The 19697-nt window shown below is 38.9% G+C and overlaps 1 protein-coding gene across 2 annotated transcripts in view; it reads right to left on the bottom strand.

The window, feature by feature from the left end:
• Nucleotides 1-19394, bottom strand: part of mgmt (O-6-methylguanine-DNA methyltransferase) — a 282187-nt gene extending 262793 nt beyond the window's left edge. Inside the window, exon 1 of one of the 2 annotated variants that reach the window (XM_052027348.1) lies at nucleotides 19167-19394. The gene's annotated coding sequence lies outside the window, so the exon portion shown is untranslated. The remainder of the gene's footprint in view (nucleotides 1-19166) is intronic. The other variant, XM_052027349.1, reaches the window with a different exon arrangement.
• Nucleotides 19395-19697: the final 303 nt, after the last annotated feature.

Here is a 19697-nt window from a genome sequence, read left to right as displayed (position 1 = left end):
GAGATCAAATAAACCTAGAATTCTAAAAACATATGCATAATTCCTTTTCAGTATTGTCATACTTGTCTACACAATTTAAAATATTTGTGCCTGAAATCTTAATCAGGCACTATGATTCAGAAATTCCATTGGCCCTTATCTAAAAAGATAATAGATTAGGTCAATGTGCAATGGAAATAGCTGATGATATCTCTAACTCTTTGGAGCCAAGAATTTTTTTCAGAATATTGATAAAATGTTAAAGCTTTGTATGAAATGTTAAATATAATTTCAATGCATTTCAAGAGACAGATAAGTCTAACTGAAATGGAAGGGCATTACTTCATGAGGAAAGTAGATCTATTCACTTTGGGAGACCATGCCTCTGATCATGAACAAAACAGATTAAATTCAATTTCTCAGCTAAGAAAAAACAAAATAGAGAAAACATTTACAGCAAAAGGTGGCAGAAGGGAAAATCTGTTTCATTTTCGATTTCAATCACTTCAACTTCACTTAATTAGCTGGAGTAAACAAAAAACTCCAACATTTTCACTTTAAGTCAATTAAAGAGAACATATAGGCAGCTTAATAATAACGGCAAAAGAAGCATCCCGACTTTCCTTCCACCAAAGATGCTACCTTATCTGATTGCTTCCAGTTTTTTTAATTTAATTTCATTTTACCAGATTCTGTAATATTTAGCTTTTAAATAATGTCTAAGTTCTTTAAAGGATGAAAAAAGGCATCTATTCCAATCCGAGATAGTATGACTAAAGCAGTGGATCTCCCATGAATTGCCTATAGATAGTTGAAGCTCAGAACTGCAGCTGCTAGTATTGACTATTGTCATTAACAGCAGCTCACATATTGCCATAATAATGATTTCTTTCCAATGCACTGCAATTTTCCATATCATAAAATACTGTGGGCTTAAGTAAAGACAGAAAAGGAGTGCCAAACATCAGCACGAAGAAATTATACGAATAACTCGACCACCTGGGTTCGTGTGCCAAGAAATTGATTGCAGAATTCTGGATTCTTCAGAAAAAAAAGTGGGTTTACACAATGAAAAATGGGTTTAATGCAAAATTTCCACAACATATTGTACCAGTCTAGATATTCTATCAGGCTCTCCACTAAGAAACTCTGAGCTCCTGCAGTACCAAGCTATGAATCTCAGTCTTTTGGTTGAAAACTTCAAAGCAAAGTTGAATAAAAGCAAAATAATGATTAAACAAACTAATTTTAATTATCAGTGTAAGGTTGATTGCAACTTTAACTTTTTACTTTACAGTTTGGTATCTGCTCTATCAGTGTTAGCTCTATGCCACCAATACTCTCTCATGTGTCCCTTTAACCTATTTTCTTTTGCCATCCATATCAGTAGTGGCCCTTAGTGGTGACAAGCATAATGAAACAATGAATTCTTCTTCCACTATTACTTCATTTTCATACTCCTATTTTGCTTCTCCTCCTGTCCTGGTGGTTGAGCTGATGTATTGGGGTGGGAAGACTCTCTTAGGAATTCCTCCAATGATGCACTACTACAGAGGTACATGTATGATACACCTGGGGAAATGGATCAGTGCAAGTATACACTAACATGTATTAATCAGAGACTTCAAAAATGGATGTGATAATGAAAAGGGGCGATAAGAGACAAGCTTTACTGCTGACTCTGCTCTGGCTTTAGTTTGGCCTGTGTACCCATGAGATGAAAGGCTCCCTCCTCTAGCTTTGCGAAACAGCAAGCACAAGAGGGCTCCCATTCTTCCAACTGGGTAACTTCCCTCTTGAAATACTGAGGCAGGATTTCTTTTGCAGTCAAATAGCAGCATTCCTAAATCAATGACTGCCTGTATTGATGGGTGTACCTGGGTAACTGTGAGTGAGGGTGGGTTGTGTAAGGATTGCAACTGGAGGCAATATCCTCAAGGGGGAGCTTTCAATGCTGCAGCTCTCACTTTGATATTCCGAGAGGTCATCATATTTTTTTCCCTGCATTTCCCAATCCTGCTCAGAACATCAAGTCTGGAGGTCAGGATCTCAGTCGCCTCCTGTTAAGCAGTCTCAAGGACCTTCAGCACACACCCGTTCCTCCCAATACCACACCTGTAGTGGTGCATTAGCATTTTCCTACTGGCAACGATTTAGTTGACAGAACACAGTCCACATCTCAGCTTTTGAAATAGCGGACTTGATCCTTTTCCTCTGCTGCCTCTATTTCCTTCCATTCAGCCTTTGCTGCTGTTTGCCTGCCAATATGATTGTCCTTTTCAGGGTTGAAGCACTGTGCTGATTGCTATGTAGCAAACTACTGGCAGCTGCTGAAAATTCAGTGAGTGGATATCACAACACATGCTGCCAAGAATCATTTCGATGATAAAACCCACCTGCAGTTTTACACTGATCGCCATCATAATCCAAAATGTCCATTTGGTGAAGGGACAACACACTGCAATTTTTGTAAAGTTGTACATGAAAAAGTTTTGTTTTCAAATAAGTAAGGTGGTTGTTCAGTTTTTCTTTTGGTTAATGTTTCACCATGACTGTTCGTTAATTCACTAACATTTAATCAAAAACTTTCCTATATACCACCTATTTGAGGTGATGATTCCCTTGTGATAATTTAAATTGTGCAGGATACCATAACTTACATTTGTTCAAAGAATGAACTTGGAATTTGGTACATGGATAGTTTCACTTACCGCTTTAAATGTATTACCCATTGACAACATAACTATTTGATCATATTTTCCTTTGCGAATACAAAACATTCAGCTGGAGTGGCCTCTACAGTATCGTGTATCTCACCAAACTGAGGAATTGTTAATTCATAGCACACCACTTAAACTAAGGCATGTTAACTGGAATGAAAGCAAAATAAAGAGAGAGAAAGAGATGCGATTAAAAGAAAAACAAAAAAGACGAAGAAAAAAAAGTAAAATGAATCATTTGGCAGTAATTATGAACTTTCAGCTTAAGGTGTTACTTATCCTGGAATGACAAGGCAAAACTTTCCCTGGAGATATTAGTGAGCAATGAAGGACAACATCATACTGTTATAAAAATGCCAATTCAGTCTGAAAAGTATCGATGCAACAGCACCTTCCAGATTTTCACATTTAATTGTTAGTGTTTAACAATTTAGAGGCCATAAGATATAGACCTCAATAATGGTAGGCACTGAGAGCCTCACCGCTTTTCTTTGCACAAAGTCTAGCCAGTTATAACCAAAAAATTGGCGTAGAAGTTGATGTTTGAATAAAAGTCCTTAAACTTAAGTTAACAAATGTTATCCCTTTCTAAGGATATAAAAGTGAAGGATCTATATGCCATTTTTTATTGCTCATTTTACTTTCAACATGAAACATTCAAAGTGCAAGGGGCAGAAATGAAATTTACCAATGCACACTGACTATAAATGTGCAGTGATAAAATTAGGAAGAATATGATTATTGGTGACTTTTTTTTTAGCATAAATATATTTCCACTGCTAATAAAGATTGAAAAAGCTGCAATATATGTTTGAAGGAATGCTCCTGATTAAAATAATTGGATTCCTAAAGATGTCTCTTTCCCAGCAAATTTATCTAATAACCAAGATAAGAGAAAACAGAGACCTTCTTCAGTCTTCAATTAATATTGAATTATCTTATCCTTTCTGGAGATTTGGTAGGGGGCGTTACCTTGCTTCAGATACCTCAGTCAGGGAGGGCTATTCCAAGTCACTGGATGATGTGTATGGATGTGCTATTGAGTGGATGCTTGATCACATTACTGGTCCTTGCTATCCAAATCACAATAAGGATTTAACCTTCAAGAGAGTTACAGGATCTTAACAACCGAAATAAGCTCTCAGCCCATCAAGCTGGTGATGGATTTTTTCTTTACTTGAGTCATATAGCCTAAACCCATTCTCCTTCTCTTTCTTAAAATCATATATTATGCTCTCCTTTTCATGCAGGCCATCCTTCTGTTACGAACGCCCAACTGATGGACACCTGTACATACAAACAAGCTCCGATATTATGATAAAATTCAAAAATCCAACTTATGTTCATTCCTAAGAATACCAGAACTAGTTTCTTCTCTTGCTGTCCACTTTTAGTAACTGTGCTTTCTTATCAGTCTTATGTGCTTTTGATGCCATTCATTGCAACACTGTGGAGGTATAGTTACCATATTGAGTGATTTTTGTGTATTTTCTGACTTATGGACAAAATTGCCTTCTGGACATTTGTAAAAATAGAACTTGTTTGTTATCCAGGAACAGCCTATAATGATCCTGTTCCTGTGCAAAGGAACCTGCAGACACGGTTTTGATAATTTCAACCATTCTCTATGAGAATAATCTCTCCTTTATTGTTGCTGTGCATGTGAAAACTACTGTAAAATGCCTTAATTCAGTGATTCTGTAGTTTTAAAATAAAGACCATTAATTTTATTTACTCACCAAATAATATGTTGACAGCAATTAGTATTAACTTGAAATTCAAATTGATTTTGTGAATTTAAGAAATCCATGCAAATAAGCTGCGTTACTTTTCTCTAATATCATTCAGGCACAGTAGTGTAGCAGTTAGCGTAACGCTAAGACAGTGCCAGCTTGATGTACATGTGACTAATAAAGATATCTTATCTTATCTTACTTCAGTGGAAATATGAATGAACATTATTTTTATTCCATTATATTCAAAGTAAAATAATCTTTTATTGATGTTATCATATTTTTGCACGGTAAACAAGTGCAAGTTTACTGGGCCAGATAATGCTCACCTGGGCTTGCCATCCTGAACTGCCATCCAAGGTCGATGTGTGACCACTCTCACCAGGACTGGCTATAGAACACCTATCTCACTGACCCTCTACACCCCAAACCAGTGGTGGGCACTTTACAGAGACTGGGCACCTGCAAGATCCCAGAGGTAAATCCCCAGTATAACACAGAGGAATTCAGCAAGATTGGGCCCTGCCATTGGGAGTCCAGCAATGAAGCAAATAGATAGTGAAAGATTCTAGGGGCTGAACTCAAGTCCCCATTTCACAAATAAGTTTGAATGGCAAAATGCCACCAGCTCCAATCAAGACTGCTAGCCACAGCCAGCACAACTCTGTTACCTACTGATATATTTAAACAAAAACCTATTAATACATAAAATTTACAGAGCATATCTCTGTAAGGGCAGATATCACTATCACAATTTCTTTAGAAACATAGAAACATAGAAAAACTACAGCACAATTCAGGCCCTTCAGCCCACAAAGCTGTGCCGAACATGTCCCTACCCTAGAAATTACTAGGCTTACCCATAGCCCTCTATTTTTCTCAGCTCCATGTACCTATCCAACACTCTCTTAAAAGACCCTATCGTATCCGCCTCCACCACCGTTGCCGGCAGCCCATTCCATGCACTCACCACTCTCTGAACAGAAACATTCATTTCCCTCCATCCTTATACAAGCGTCAACTTCAACATTAAAGCATGCCCTGGCCAATACCATTTAACTGAGTTACAAGTTATAATTTAAAAAATCTTTCTACAAAGTACATTCCCTGATGGCAGTTGATAATAGATTATGGAAGAAGCAAGTTGTTTGTCAGAAGGACACACATAGAACAATTAAAAAATCAATTCAATTAAGTTTTTCATCTGTTATGACTACTCATATGTTAAGAAAAGTTGAAAGCAAAACATGTTGTAAAAGTAAAAATCCTAATATGACATTACAAAGTAGAACAAATTATTAGCAGTGAGATTTGACAGTTATTCAATCCCAGGTTTCTACTTTGTGCATAAACCATTCAAGCTTCTAGCTCATTGTTTATGATGTCACTAGAACTACTCAGGATGAATTATTACACAGTAATTCTCTGCCAGAGATTTCAGTCTATATTTATTTCACAAGTGAAGAGGCTGCAGAACTTCTGAGGACAACAAACATAAACAAGCGAAGATGCCAATGTTCCCTGACTATTTTTATTCCTCTCCCTTCTATTCCCATGGGAAAAGTACATGGTGTTGTGGCCCTGTCCTTATGTCAATGCCAAAATCACATCACATAATGAACTCAAGAATTGCTTAACAGCTTCAAGGGAAAGTCTTACACAAAATAAACAACTACTTTCTTATTCCCTTCCAATGTCCGCTTTTTCCCCTTCTTCCCTGTCTCCTCAACTGCAAGACCAGCACTGATCTAATAAATGGAATGCAGAACATTATGGAAAGCTATTGCCTGAACTTTCCTCTACGTTCTACCCAATATCAAAATCAAACAAACACACGTTAGGGTTTTTCCAACAACAGTGAAAATACAGTAACAAGCAATTTCTAAGCCATCAAAGGGAAGCTTACAGCAGGACACAGAGAACCAGCTGCCTGTTGGTGGAGCATGGGCTAAAGTTCCGCTTCACAAACATAAGCCAAAAAGGGAAGCACTCTTTGTGACAAACTTTATACAATTATTTCTGAAATTAGAAGTCATTGTACTGAAATTCAATGCACTTAGTATAAAAAGGACTTGGGATAGCCTTGCAGTAGCTATCAAAAAAAGGGGGGAAGTTTCAAAGGTACAACATTTGCATACCTTCACTCAAATCAGCTAGCCTTCACTCAAATCAGCTAGCCTTCACCTCATACTTATCTATCCTAAGTTAGCTTTAAATTATGAAATCAGTCAATTTTAAAATGTTTATCTTTGTTTGCAAATCCATCAATGACCTCCTCTCACCCAATCTCTGCATCCTAATTTCAAGTTGTTCATCATTGGTAATCACAGTGCTGTCTAGACCCTAAGCTTTGGAAAGATTTATCTAAATTTCTCACCCACTTATTGATGCCAGATGTTGTTTTTCCATACTTCCCTGAATTGGTAAATGGTTTATTATTGTCACATGTACCAAGGTACAGTGAAAAACTTTGTTTTGCATACCATCCATACAGATTATTTCAGCACGTCAGTACATCAAGGTAGTATGAGGGAAAATCAATAACAGACTGATTATAGTGTTACAGTTACAGAGAAAGTGCAGTGCAGGCAGACAATAAGGTGCAATGCCATGATGAGGTAGATTGTGAGGTCAAGAGTTCCTTTCAATAATCTAGAAACAGCGGGATAGAAGCTGTCCTTGAGCCTGGTGGTACATGCTTTCAGGCTTTTGTATCTTCTCCCCAATGGGAGGGGGGGAGAAGAGAGAATGACCGGGGTAGGAGAGGTCTTTGATTATGTTGGCTGCTTTACCAAGGCAGCGAGAAATGAAGACAGAGGCGGTGGAGGGGAGGCTGGTTTTTGTTACGTGCTGAGCTGTGTCCACAACTCTCTACAGTTTCTTGCCGTCTGGGGCAGAGCAGTTGCCATACCAAGCCATGATGCCTCCAAACAGGATGCTTTCTACGGTGCATCTATAAAAATTGGTGAGCCTTTGTATGTGTTATTGTATTAAGGATGTTATATAAACACAACAACTTGTTGTGGCAAAACATTTGGAGAATTAAGGGTAAAAAATGCTTGAAATCATCTAATGATGTTTCATATGGTTCACTTTTGTTTATTGTGTATATCAATAATTTGGATATGGATGACGTTAAAAATCTGTAGATGCCACAAATAGGAGGCAAAGTTAATTATTTAACAGATCAAAGGAAGTTCTACAAGGATATTGATAAGATTTGCAATGGACAGAAAGTAAAAATGAAAAGCGCTGACCAAAAAGGTAAATAGCAGAATAGATCTTGGGTGCATTGCTGTGAAAGACTTTAAGATTTAGGGGTGCAAGTTCACAGAGCATTAGAAGTCAGGCTTCAGTCAGGACATTAAAAAAAATGACAGTTCTGTGATATATCTCAGGGACATGACATTTAAAATACAACTTAATAAAACATAACTTTAATCAGTGCCTTGCTAAAATGTGAAAAATTGGACTCCACACTATCAGAAGGTTATTAAGGAGACAGGTAGGGTGCAGCATAGGTGTTGCCTAGTTATCAGAAAATTCAAGGAGACTTAAAAATTTGTACTCTTTCTCCTTGGAGCCGAGCAATACAATGCAGGCATTTAAAATTATAAATAGATTTAACCACGTAGTTAACTGGACCGATTCCAGAAGTTGCGAGGTCTTGGGAAAGGACATATAGGTGCAAGATTGATTGTAGGTGATTTATGACTAAAAACAATCACAGCGAGTTGTGACAATCTTGAATTCACTTCCATTGATGGTGGTTACGGCAGCGATTATAGGGATGATTTTCAATGTCTCCATTTCCTCTTTGGCTGGCCAACAATGACACATTGATGTAAAGGCTGCACGAATAGGGAGCCTGTTTATTGACATTTTCAGGAGGATGAATGTCAACTGCAGGATACCATTCACAATGTTCAGGTGCAAATAGAGGAAGCATGTGTTGAAAACAGGATGGTACTCCCAATTATAGTAGGTGCTGAATAGGTTACCATAATCTGTGATGGGCAAGAAGTCTTTCAACCAATGAAGTTCATATTGACACCTTGGAGCACTAGCAATGCTTGATGCAACATTGGAACTGCATTAGGAAAGAGACTATATTTTATGCATTTGTGACTTGGCCACTGCCTCTGTTTGTACCCAATGGACTAATGGAAGCAAAGTCCTTGAGAGAAGCTGTAAATGGTTCCATAGTTTAAAGGCTCTGGTTTCCCCCAACAATGTATTATACACACTGTCATACTAGCTTTAACTAGCAATGGAGAAACTATTGCACAAATATCACTGGAAACAAATTTTTAGGAAGATAACAGGTAACATGAGAAATATTAATTACTTGCACTCACCAGTTATGTGAAACAAAAGTCAGACTAGCTTTACTGACCAAAATTCAAACTGATAACATGATAATTTTTAGTTTGTAGAATAGATAAAATCCCCAAACACACATTTTATGTACAATTGCCATCCTTTTTCTCCTCTGTTTGGCTGCATACCTCTTCATTTTAAAGAAGTAAAATGGACGGTTGCAGCCCTTAACAAGCAAATGACAGGTAATGCCATGGACATCATTTAGAGTGAGTTCCACCCTTGCAAGACTATCAGTCTCATTGTAAAAAGACCTGATCATCAAATTTGCAGCATGTAATTCTGTCAACATAGCTTGTGCTTGGCTTATTATTTCCTGGCTCTGCAGCACAGTACTTGCCAAGCTAAGTATAATGTGTGACTTTTATTTTCAATGGCATGTTCTAAGCACTAGAATTTTACAACATGATTCCACAGAACTTTTAGAATAAAGTACCACACTAAAGATTTCAGAGTATTTCTTAACGACAACTCTTTTCCCATCAGAATATTCAAAATGCAAACGCTTAAATGATTCTTAAGAGCAACAGTCAAACATTTAGCTGGGTAGATGAAAATTAAACTGCTCTAACTGGCAATACAAAGGCAAAGCTGGTGCCATTATAATCAGATTACTTGCAGGGAAGTTGCAACTTTGAAATAAAATTAAAATATTGCTTCTACCAAATCAAGCCACAGAGATGTTGGAAAGCAATTTTTGTTATTTCCACAGTTTTAAAAACTCATTGAAATTCAGGACATGATACAATGCAGACTTAATAATAAAACTTACCTACAACAATATGTACTGACAGTGCAAAACCAGGCCCAAAACTAGACAAGGAAGTCAACTATTAAAATCAAGGCACATGACAATTAATATAACATTGAATAGATTAGATGCACATTCCAAAAATGCCTGATGAATTTAGCTTTGGTGGTTATTTCATGAAACTAATCATGGTTGCTTGACTTTTATTTAACTATAAAGGATTTCTGCACATGTAGATAGATAGTGTAGAAATCTTTCTTAGCCTGAAAATGCATAAAACATAACCAATGCTGTTCTTAAATGCTTCATTCCTGTTCTTTCTAAACATGTCAGGAAGTGTGTATATTTCCGGGACATGCATTAGATGACTTGTGTTCTTCACTGCCAGTCCTTCAGCAGGAGAGGCTCACATACCAGAGGTTTCCTCTACAGGACAGAGGGTTATAATAACTATAACAATTTCACAATTCTTAGTTAAACAAAAAAGTCCGACAATATAAAGCCAAAATAGTTAAACTATCTAGTTTAAAAGAACTGATGACTGGCAATGAATACCAAAGGCCACATGCCTCGATTTCTCTGCACAACTCAATTGCAATCTCTCTCCATTTAGAAAAATCTGCCTTTGATTCCTCTTACAAAAGTACATAACCTCATGAAACACCATTTGCCAAGTTTTCACCCACACACTTAACCTATCTAAATCCTTTTGTAGAATCCAAATATCCTGACTGCAACATACCCTCCCTTCTATGTTTGTGTCATTGGAAAACTTGGATACTTTACACTCTGCCCCCTCCTCCAGGTCATTAATATAAACTTCAAATAATTGAGGGCTAAGAACAGATCCCTGGGAAACTCTGGTATTTACATTGTTCCAGCCTGATAAAGACACATTTATTCTGTCCCTCTATCCTTTATGTGATAACTGGTCTTCAGTCCATGCTAACACACTTTCCCCAATACCATGAGCTCTTTTCTTACATACCAGATTTTATGTGGCACCTTGCCAAATGCCTTCCAGAAATTCAAATGCACAACATCTACAGGTTTCCTTATAGTGACTCTGCTTGTTACATCCTTGAAGAGCTCAAGCAAATTTGATCCCATTCAAATTAATGGCAGTAACCTACATAAGCCAAGTATGGCTGCCATAAAGCAGTAGGACTATTTGTATTCCACAAAAGTGCAGACAATGATCATCTCCAACAAGAGGAATTATAACCTCAATCTTAACATCCAATGGCCAAGTGCACTATCATCATTAACCTGGGGTTCACCATTGATGAGAAAATTCAACTGGAACAGCTACATAAAAACTGTGGCTACAAAAACAAGTGAAAGATTGGGTATCTTGATACATCCATTGACTTCCACCATTTCAAGGGCAATTGGAGATGGGCAAAAACACCGGACTCGCCAGCATCATCCAGATCCAGAAAGGAATGAATAACAACAAGAGCATGGCCCAGGTCCATCCCTGGACTCAGTTCTGTGTTCAGTTCTGTAGGGGATAGTCAGATACACCATTCCTAATTTATACTTTGCACTGTAGAGTTAGTTAAGGCAGGAAATCACCAGCCAGCACAATGAAGTAGATTGCAGTCCCCTACAACAGTCTTAGCTCTGCATGATCTGGGCCATTGTCATTTATATGTGCTGTACTTTGCATCTTCATTCCTAAACTTATCGATTTTCTCAAACACAACAAACCATTCAGCATTTGCTTCAATTGCAAAGCTCCAGAGGTGGTAATGGCTTCTCACGGCATGCTCAGTCACTTTGTTCCATTCACAAGGACTAATCATATCAATATAATGGAGTTAAGGTCCACTGACCATTTGAAAAAGTACTCCATGCAACAATTTGAAACTGGAAAGGCAGATATTGTGGCTCAAAAGTTGTCGCAATAACTGTGTTGCTAATTGCACAAGTGAACAGAATTGACAGGGTGCTCTGTTCTCATTTAGGTAAACCACTTCATCAATGTTTATCCTAGTTTCAAAAATTGATTGCTCTTTATTGATTCGCCTGCTCTTTACCATCTATTTTGCATCCTACCTGAGTATTACCTCATTTTCAGCCACGCTGAAATTCTATTTCAAGTTATGCCACTGTTCTGAAAAAAATACTTGTAAATCTTCTCATAAGCTGCCAATACTGCAGTAATTTTCACCACCTTTCCTTTTGTTTTCTCTCAAAGAGAAAACTGGATACTGCAAATTGAATAATCAGACTGGATACCGCAAGTTACATGTACATTACAGCCAGTTAGCTATCACTGATGAGGTTTGCACCAGTAACCACAAACATTCATTAATTATGATTCAGAATGTGGCCTGCCCTTGAATGCACAGTGATCCTAGACCCGTGTTTGCTGCATTATCTCTATGAAGTAAGGGATATACTGCCAAACAAGGTGTTTAACTTGTGCAATAATTTAACTGGACAGTCTTCTTATATATGAGCAGGAAAAGTTATCCAATACTGCAAATAGAGTAAAATGCCCTCATCTGAGCCAACCAGACTAATGACAGCCTTAAATTCAATCGCAATATGTATACACCCAAGCAAGTAAAACGTCACGAATTATCCTATCATTACAAAGTGGGTGTAGAAACTTCATCCTTGTTTTCCATTTCTGAACACCATCAGACACCTTCACTTGAAACTCTTGCTCTGTCTACATCAGCAAGAATCAAGATCACCTCCTGATAGAAAAATAGCTTGCAGAAGAAGAGAAGTCCAAAGTTCTGGAATGCTGTCAATTGCCGTGAAAAAAAAGTACCAGCCATAGCACAGATCAGTTTTTTTTATGCTTTTGATTTCTGCATTGTGACCTTAACTTCAGCTCCCTCAGGAGGTTGGGAGTATTGTAAGTGAATTGAATTTGGGCATTCCCAATACAGGTCTTAATTGACAACAATTAAATCAGTCCACAAAACAAAACTGCAGCAACTTTTGGATAGTTTCATTAAGTGAGGATACGAGTCAGATCGCAAATATAAAAGGAAAATGCCAAACTAGTTCAGTAAGGAATTCTCTTCTGAGATTGGAGTTTAATTAAGTTGTTGGAATAGAAAATGAGCAGCTCTACTCAGCATGTGGCCTTTGGTATTCATTGCTTGGGGGAATGTATTGTTGACATTGCATGATAAAATGAAAGAAATTGTGAAGATATTCCTGCTCATCTTGGTTCTAAATCACCAACCCCTTATCTGGAAACAATGCCCTCTAGTACTTGAATCTCCACCCCACGGAAACAGCATTTTAGCATCTCCCCTGTCAATCCTTCTCTGTATCTTTTGTGCCCCAATGGGGACTTCTCACATTCCTTGAAACTCCAGTGAATATAGGCAAATCCTACTCAATTCTGCTGCATAGAAAATTCCCTCATCCCAGGAATCAATGTTATGAATCCACACTGCAGCAAGTTCAGGAAATATTTATCTTTCTTTAGCTGTGGAGACCAAAACTACACACACTGCTCCAAATGGGCTTTCATCAATACCAGTCCAATCTCATCAAGGCTTCCTTATTCTATATTCCATTATATATACCAGATATTTTTTATCTTGGATGAAGGCAAGCAGTCAAAGGAATCTGTACACAATGAGTATAACTATAATAAATGAAGTAGCCTAAGTTTTATAAGGAAAAAATAAACAGTAGAAGTAAGATAAAACCAAAGCTGAAATAAGAAAGAATTTTAAGTGGACATAGCAGTATTTAAGTTATTTCAGTTTGGAGATTTAACACAAATTGTACAATATTGCACATTAAAATAAACACTGATGTGATGTAATAAGATTTGTTGTTTAACACCCTAAAAATTATTTGTATTTGGCAGTTTGCACAGATTGCACTACATTGAGCAATTTTTGGTTGAGCACCTCAATCCAAAGTCCTAGTTGCCATGTCCCACATGGGAACCACTGACAGAGATAGGGCAAAAAAGTAGTACTGCTGGAAGATTATGAGCAGATTGGGTCCAACTTTTTAAAAAAACCACAAACCTTCTGGATTACTATCTGAGCCATATACAAATTGGCATAGGATAAATATCGGTATTGGTTTATTATTGTCACTTGTACCGAGGTACAGTGAAAAACTTGTCTTGCATACCGATCGTACAGGTCAATTTATTACACAGTGCAGTTACATTGAGTTAATACAGAGTGCATTGATGTAGTACAGGTAAAAACAATAACAGTACAGAATAAAGTGTCACAGCTACAGGGAAAGTGCAGTGCAATAAGATGCAAGGTCACAACAAGGTAGATCGTGAGGTCATAGTCCATCTCATTGTATAAGGGAACCGTTCAATAGTCTTATCACAGTGGGGTAGAAGCTTTCCTTAAGTCTGGTGGTATGTGCCCTCAGGCTCCTGTATCTTCTACCCAACGGAAGGGGAGAGAAGAGAGAATGACCCGGGTGGATGGGGTCTTTGATTATGCTGGCTGCTTCACCAAGATAGCGAGAGGTAAAGACAGAGTCCAAGGAGGGGAGGCTGGTGCCCGTGATGCGCTGGACTGTGTCCACAACTCTCTGCAGTTTCTTGCAGTCCTGGGCAGAGCAGTTGCCGTACCAAGCCATGGTACCTCCAGATAGGATGCTTTCTATGGTGCATCGGTAAAAGTTGGTGAGAGTCAAAGGGGACAAACCAAATTTCTTTAGCCTCTTGAGGAAGTAGAGGTGCTGGTGAGCTTTCTTGGCCGTGGCATCCACGTGATTTGACCAGGTCAGGCTGTTGGTGATGTTCACTCCCAGGAACTTGAAGCTCTCAACCCTCTCAACCTCAGCACCATTGAGGTAGACAGGTGCATGTAAACCACCCCCTTTCCAGTTCAATGAGTAGAAACTATGGCTTAAAGACTGGTGTAGTATAAATTTTCAGATTGGTGGAGTATCACCAGGATTGGTGCTAGTACCCCAGTCATTCACAATCTACATCAATTACTTGGATGATGAGATTGTGTAATATAATGTTGTTGATACAGAGCTCAATGCAGTGTGGCTCCAAGGGGATTATAGACAAATTAAGTGAATAGGCAACAAAATGAATGCCAGAATATAATGTAGAAAAATATGAAGTCATCCACCTTTGTAGAGATTGAAAGGTTGTATTGTTCAGAGAGATCTAGGTGTCAATGTTCACAAATCACTGAAAGTTAATACATAGGTACATCAAGCGTTTAGGAAGGAAAATGGTCTGCTGGCTTTTATTGCAAGAGGATTTCAGAAAAATAATGATATCATGCTCCAATTATCTTAGGTGGGCACTGATGCCCAACTGGAATATTCTGTTCAGATCGGATCGCACTATCTTCGTAAAGATATACTTCCAATAAAGAGAGTGCAGCAAAGCATAACCAGACCGATTCATGGGATGGTAAATTTGTTGTGTGAAGACAGATGAAGCAAACTGGGCCCATACATTCTTGAATTTAAAGAATGACAGATGATGTCACTGAAATCTACAAACTTCTTATGGGGCTTGACATAGTAGATGCAGTGCCAAAGATGAGCAGAGATCACACTTTCAAAATAAGGAGCCAGCCACTCGAAGGCCGAGTTGAGAAGAAATTTCTTCACTTACAGGGTTAGGAATCTACAAAATTTTCTGCCCTGGAGGGCTGTCGAGGCTCAGTCACTGAAGATATTCAAGACAGAGATGATGGAATTTTAAATGTCAAAGGAACATAGAATTAGTGCAGGAAAGTGATGGTGAGGTCAAGTTGAATGGTGGTGGTAATGCCAGGGGCACACCCTTGCATTTATTTCTTGTATTCAAAAATCAGCTGTCAATAGCCCTTCAAAAGACAACTCCATATGCTTATTTGAATAATGGTACGTATGCTCTTAATACTAAACTGGATTCTTAAATTCCTTACTTGACAAATTAATTACCTACTATGTGGAATTAGACCAGACACATCGGGAGAATGAGGTGCAATACAGAAACTGAGGTGCAATATAACCTTTCTTTCCCCAAGCATTATGGCTGATAACTTGCTTCCAGTCTGCTGTGTGAATCACAAAGCCACAATTCTTCGACAATACTCAGCAAAGTGAGTCATGTGGAAGAATGTGCAGAGTGGGTAGCTGATGTTGTCAATCCTTGTGAATTGCTGTTTTGACAATGGTCCTGCCAAATTAGACTGTAGTGATCCAACATATGCCATGCATCATCTACAAAATACACATGGCAGCATACTGAGGCTTTCTCAATAGTACCTGCAGGAAATTTGCCTCAACATCTTTGTTTGGAAAAAATATTGCGCATGTTTCATTGTTGCTGGCCAACATCCTCTGACTCCTTACCTAAAAAGCTGCAAGAGTATTTTCACAACAATGCATAACAGTGTACAACTCATGGTGGCCCAACCTTGAACTGCAGCATTGTGTTGTGTGTGGCACCAGTCTGGGCTATTTGACTGACAGACAACGGCAAGAACACTGGCAGCTTGGCAGCAGTCAAATCATGACTGCTGTCATCATGAGAGGGAACGGTTCCTTCAAGCCACTGCCATTCCACCGTGGAGCACTTTCAGCAGTCCCAATAGTATCCTGGTGGACAGATTGCTGGAATGCTGTAATACCCTCAGGGCCGCTTTGCACAATGGTACCCACTGTGTAAGTTGAAGATGAATGATTCCTTGCTCCCAAACACTGTTAATGTGTTTTCAATGGGGGCTGGTGAATACACCCTACATTGTGTTGTACCTGCTCGTCAGCCTTCATCTCTAGATCAGGCAACTGAAGTCCTCTAAACTCTCTAGAGCAGAACTTGCATCTTCAGCAACCTTTCCAAACCTATAATATGATTTCCACCATCAGTTGGAAGCAATGGACCCTTCCTCCCTCTTCAGTACACAGAAGCTTATTGAAATGGTGCTAGCCATGCACAGAAGTGGGTCTTGCGAGTTCACTAAGGCAATAAACAGCCCAGTTACTGCTGACTGACATCAGAAATAATGATAATTATAGAATTACAGAATGGCAACCAACAGGACCCCTTTCCATCATTGGAGTTTGAGCAAATGAGCCACAACCATGAATTTTGCACACATTCTACATCTGATCAAATATGCCTGGGTTAATAGTGCATTGCAATCCAGCACATGCTATCCAATGGAGCATCCAGAATATCTAATCAACTGTGTTACACACCACCTTTAACTCTAATAAAGATGGAATTTTTCCTGAATGCAAAGAGTTGTACACTAGCAATAATGTTCCTTATGACTTCCTATGCCTCTCAGCTTTCCATTCACTTTCAGAGTTCACCACAAAAGTCCCAGTCCTGGAACAATAAGGAGCAAGTTGGGCACCGACTTTTCTGTGTTTCTAGACTGAAGTGTCTCTAGTTTGGGACATACTTTTTTGCATGATTTAGGGGTGGACAGAGGGATCAAGGGGGAGTGCATGAATGAGCCATGAACCCATCTTAAAAGATATTCCTCCAGGGAAAAATAAGGTGTGCACTACAGAAAGCAACAGGGGAGAGAGAGATATGTATAAATGTTATCTCATAAAATTATGCATTCCCTTTAAATACCATGGAAAGAAAAAATCAACAAGGAAAATCCACATTTCCTCCCCCTCTCTCTGTCGCCTTACATCCATTATACTGTATTTTCTACTCCATTTCTCATTCTTGTAATATGAACTGCACTCAGCAATCTGCTGCAATATGTACATAATGAAGCAAAAGTTAGACAAAACATAATCATCAGTGGCCAACAAAATGGAAAGCCTGGTCTACAGCAATAATAGCCTGTCTTTATATAGCAGATTTAACATAGTAAAACTATCATAAGGCAGTTCATTAAAGAGTTATCAGAAAAAATTAAACACTGAGCCACATACAGTGATCAACAAACCAAATGCTGGAGGAACTCAGCAGGTCAAGCAGCATCTATGGAGGGAAATGAACAGTCGACATTTCAGGTCCAGACCCTTCATCAGGACTCAACCCAAAACATCAACTGTTCATTTCCCTCCATTGACGCTGACTGACCCGCTGAGTTCCTCCAGCATTTTGTTTGTTGATCCAGATTTCCAGCATCTTCATCCTCCTCTCTTGTTTCACCACATACAGTGATATTAGGATGTTTGATTGAAGATTACTAGCCAATCATTTGGCCTATCTGTTATTTTAACCATTTGGCCATATATGTCATGATCTGATTTTTGTTAGGATAATTTTAATGCTTTCTCCAGCTTCTCCAAATGATCCAGTAGTCATCTGCCAATAAGCAGACTTAATGTTCAGATTCAGAGACTGACAGCATGAACAGCTGCTGTTGGAAATGTGGATCAGATGCACTTTGAGGATTGCAATGGAGCCTCACAAGAGCTGCTGTGGGTGGACAGTGATGCTTCAGCTCTAGGTTTAGAGAAACGTAGATGCAAGAGAGAAGCCAAATTTAACTTTTGTATCTATAAATAACTTGTGCTGAAAAACACTGCTGTGTAAGTGTTATTAATATGCATCTTTTTTGGTTACAGGAGCTTGCTTTTCTACCATTATTTAAAATAATAACATTGTAAGTAAGTGACAATAAATAATGCTAATAAGTAATGCTAATAAATAAGTGAGAAAAGCTGAGACAATTTTAAACAACCAACTTTACAATGGGATTTATATCAATTCAATACATTCTCCCAAATTACTTAATGGCTGTAGCATGATTTGCCTTACTGAGTAAATTAGACTTTAGAAGTAATGATTGCATAGACAAAGAAGAGCACATAGCAGACAAAGCTACTAAACTGCTCACATCCAGTTCTGTGAGGCTTTGTGCATATATGCTGCAAATTCTTTAAAGAACAGTACTACAGGGATAAGTAGAGTTAATGTAAAGTACTTATCTCCTTACACGTCCCAGAGCATTTCATTTTTAAACAGACTTCTAAGAAATGGATAATAATTGGTAGTCAAAGGACATCTTCATAAAACCCAAATGAATAATGTTTCATTGAAGTGAAACAGACCAGTGCCAGTAATGTCAGGTAGGAGATCCACCTGGAGTATGTTCACTAGTCAGAGATTAGTCTGTTTACAACACTGCATGGCGACCAGTGAATGTACTCCACGAGGATCCTCCTGTCAGCAGTGTACCCGTTTCACCGAGATGTCAGTCAGCAGAGCTCTACAGAGAAGCCGGAGACTGTGGATCACTCAGTGGCAGGGCTTCTTGAAGTGCTCCGGGACGCCTAAGCGTACAAGTGCATCTCTCCACGGCACTGCCTTCCTTTAAAGGAACAGCAATCTTTAATTTGGCATTGTCAGTTGAATCCTTGTCAAAAAGCTCAAATGAGGGAAAGAAAAGGCACAGTATGCAAATGCCAGGTCAAGAATTCTGAACATGGTATTTTAATCGCAATACTGTGTGCGGAGTTGTTAGAAGCAAGTGCAAAAGTGCTGGGCAGGCCTGTGCTGAAAGGTTAGATCAGCAGTTTGACACACTGGAGCACACAATGCAAGCTGGTGGTGTGCATGTGAGGTTCAGCAGAGACTCTGCGTTGCCGCTCTGTTACGCTCGCACGACGTGAGGGGGACAGGGACAACTCGGGCTGAGGAGGGTTAAAACTCACATCATCGGCCTCTCCAGGGAGACGTGGGTCTCAGACTCTGAGGAACTCGCACTCACCGGGAACTTCCGCCTTCGCAGCGACCCTGGGATGAGTGACAAGTTGCAGGGGCTGCTGCCTCACTGATGAGCCCTCTCAGGTACACACAAAAAAACACACACAGACACTGCCAAATACCACAACCAGCGGGGGACAGGGTGGTGCTGAGGGGAAAGAAGTTTAAAGGTTGCAGCCCAGGGAGCAGATGGTCACGTGACACAATTCTTAAAGCAGTAACAGCGTTAAAGCTGGGACTATTGTTGACCCAATATTACAGTCACTCCTCTGCTTCCATTTCTTCAAAGGACATTCAAAATAAACTAACAAATTTATACGTTCCACAGGTTTAGCTGAATCTATGTGTCCTCTGTGGTTTTCTTAATGATGCCTGTGCCACATGCATTGAGCTAGAAGTGCAGGAACTTGCTGAGTTTCCTCATCATTTCCAACGGGGGGGATCTGAGGGCAGATTCCCCAGTTGGAAATGGTGAGGAA

The sequence above is a fragment of the Pristis pectinata genome, chromosome 12 (genome assembly GCF_009764475.1).
Source record: "Pristis pectinata isolate sPriPec2 chromosome 12, sPriPec2.1.pri, whole genome shotgun sequence".
Taxonomy (NCBI): domain Eukaryota; kingdom Metazoa; phylum Chordata; class Chondrichthyes; order Rhinopristiformes; family Pristidae; genus Pristis; species Pristis pectinata.
The sequence above is the reverse complement of the archived record's forward strand: the minus strand, read 5'-3'. Positions and strand labels throughout refer to the sequence as shown.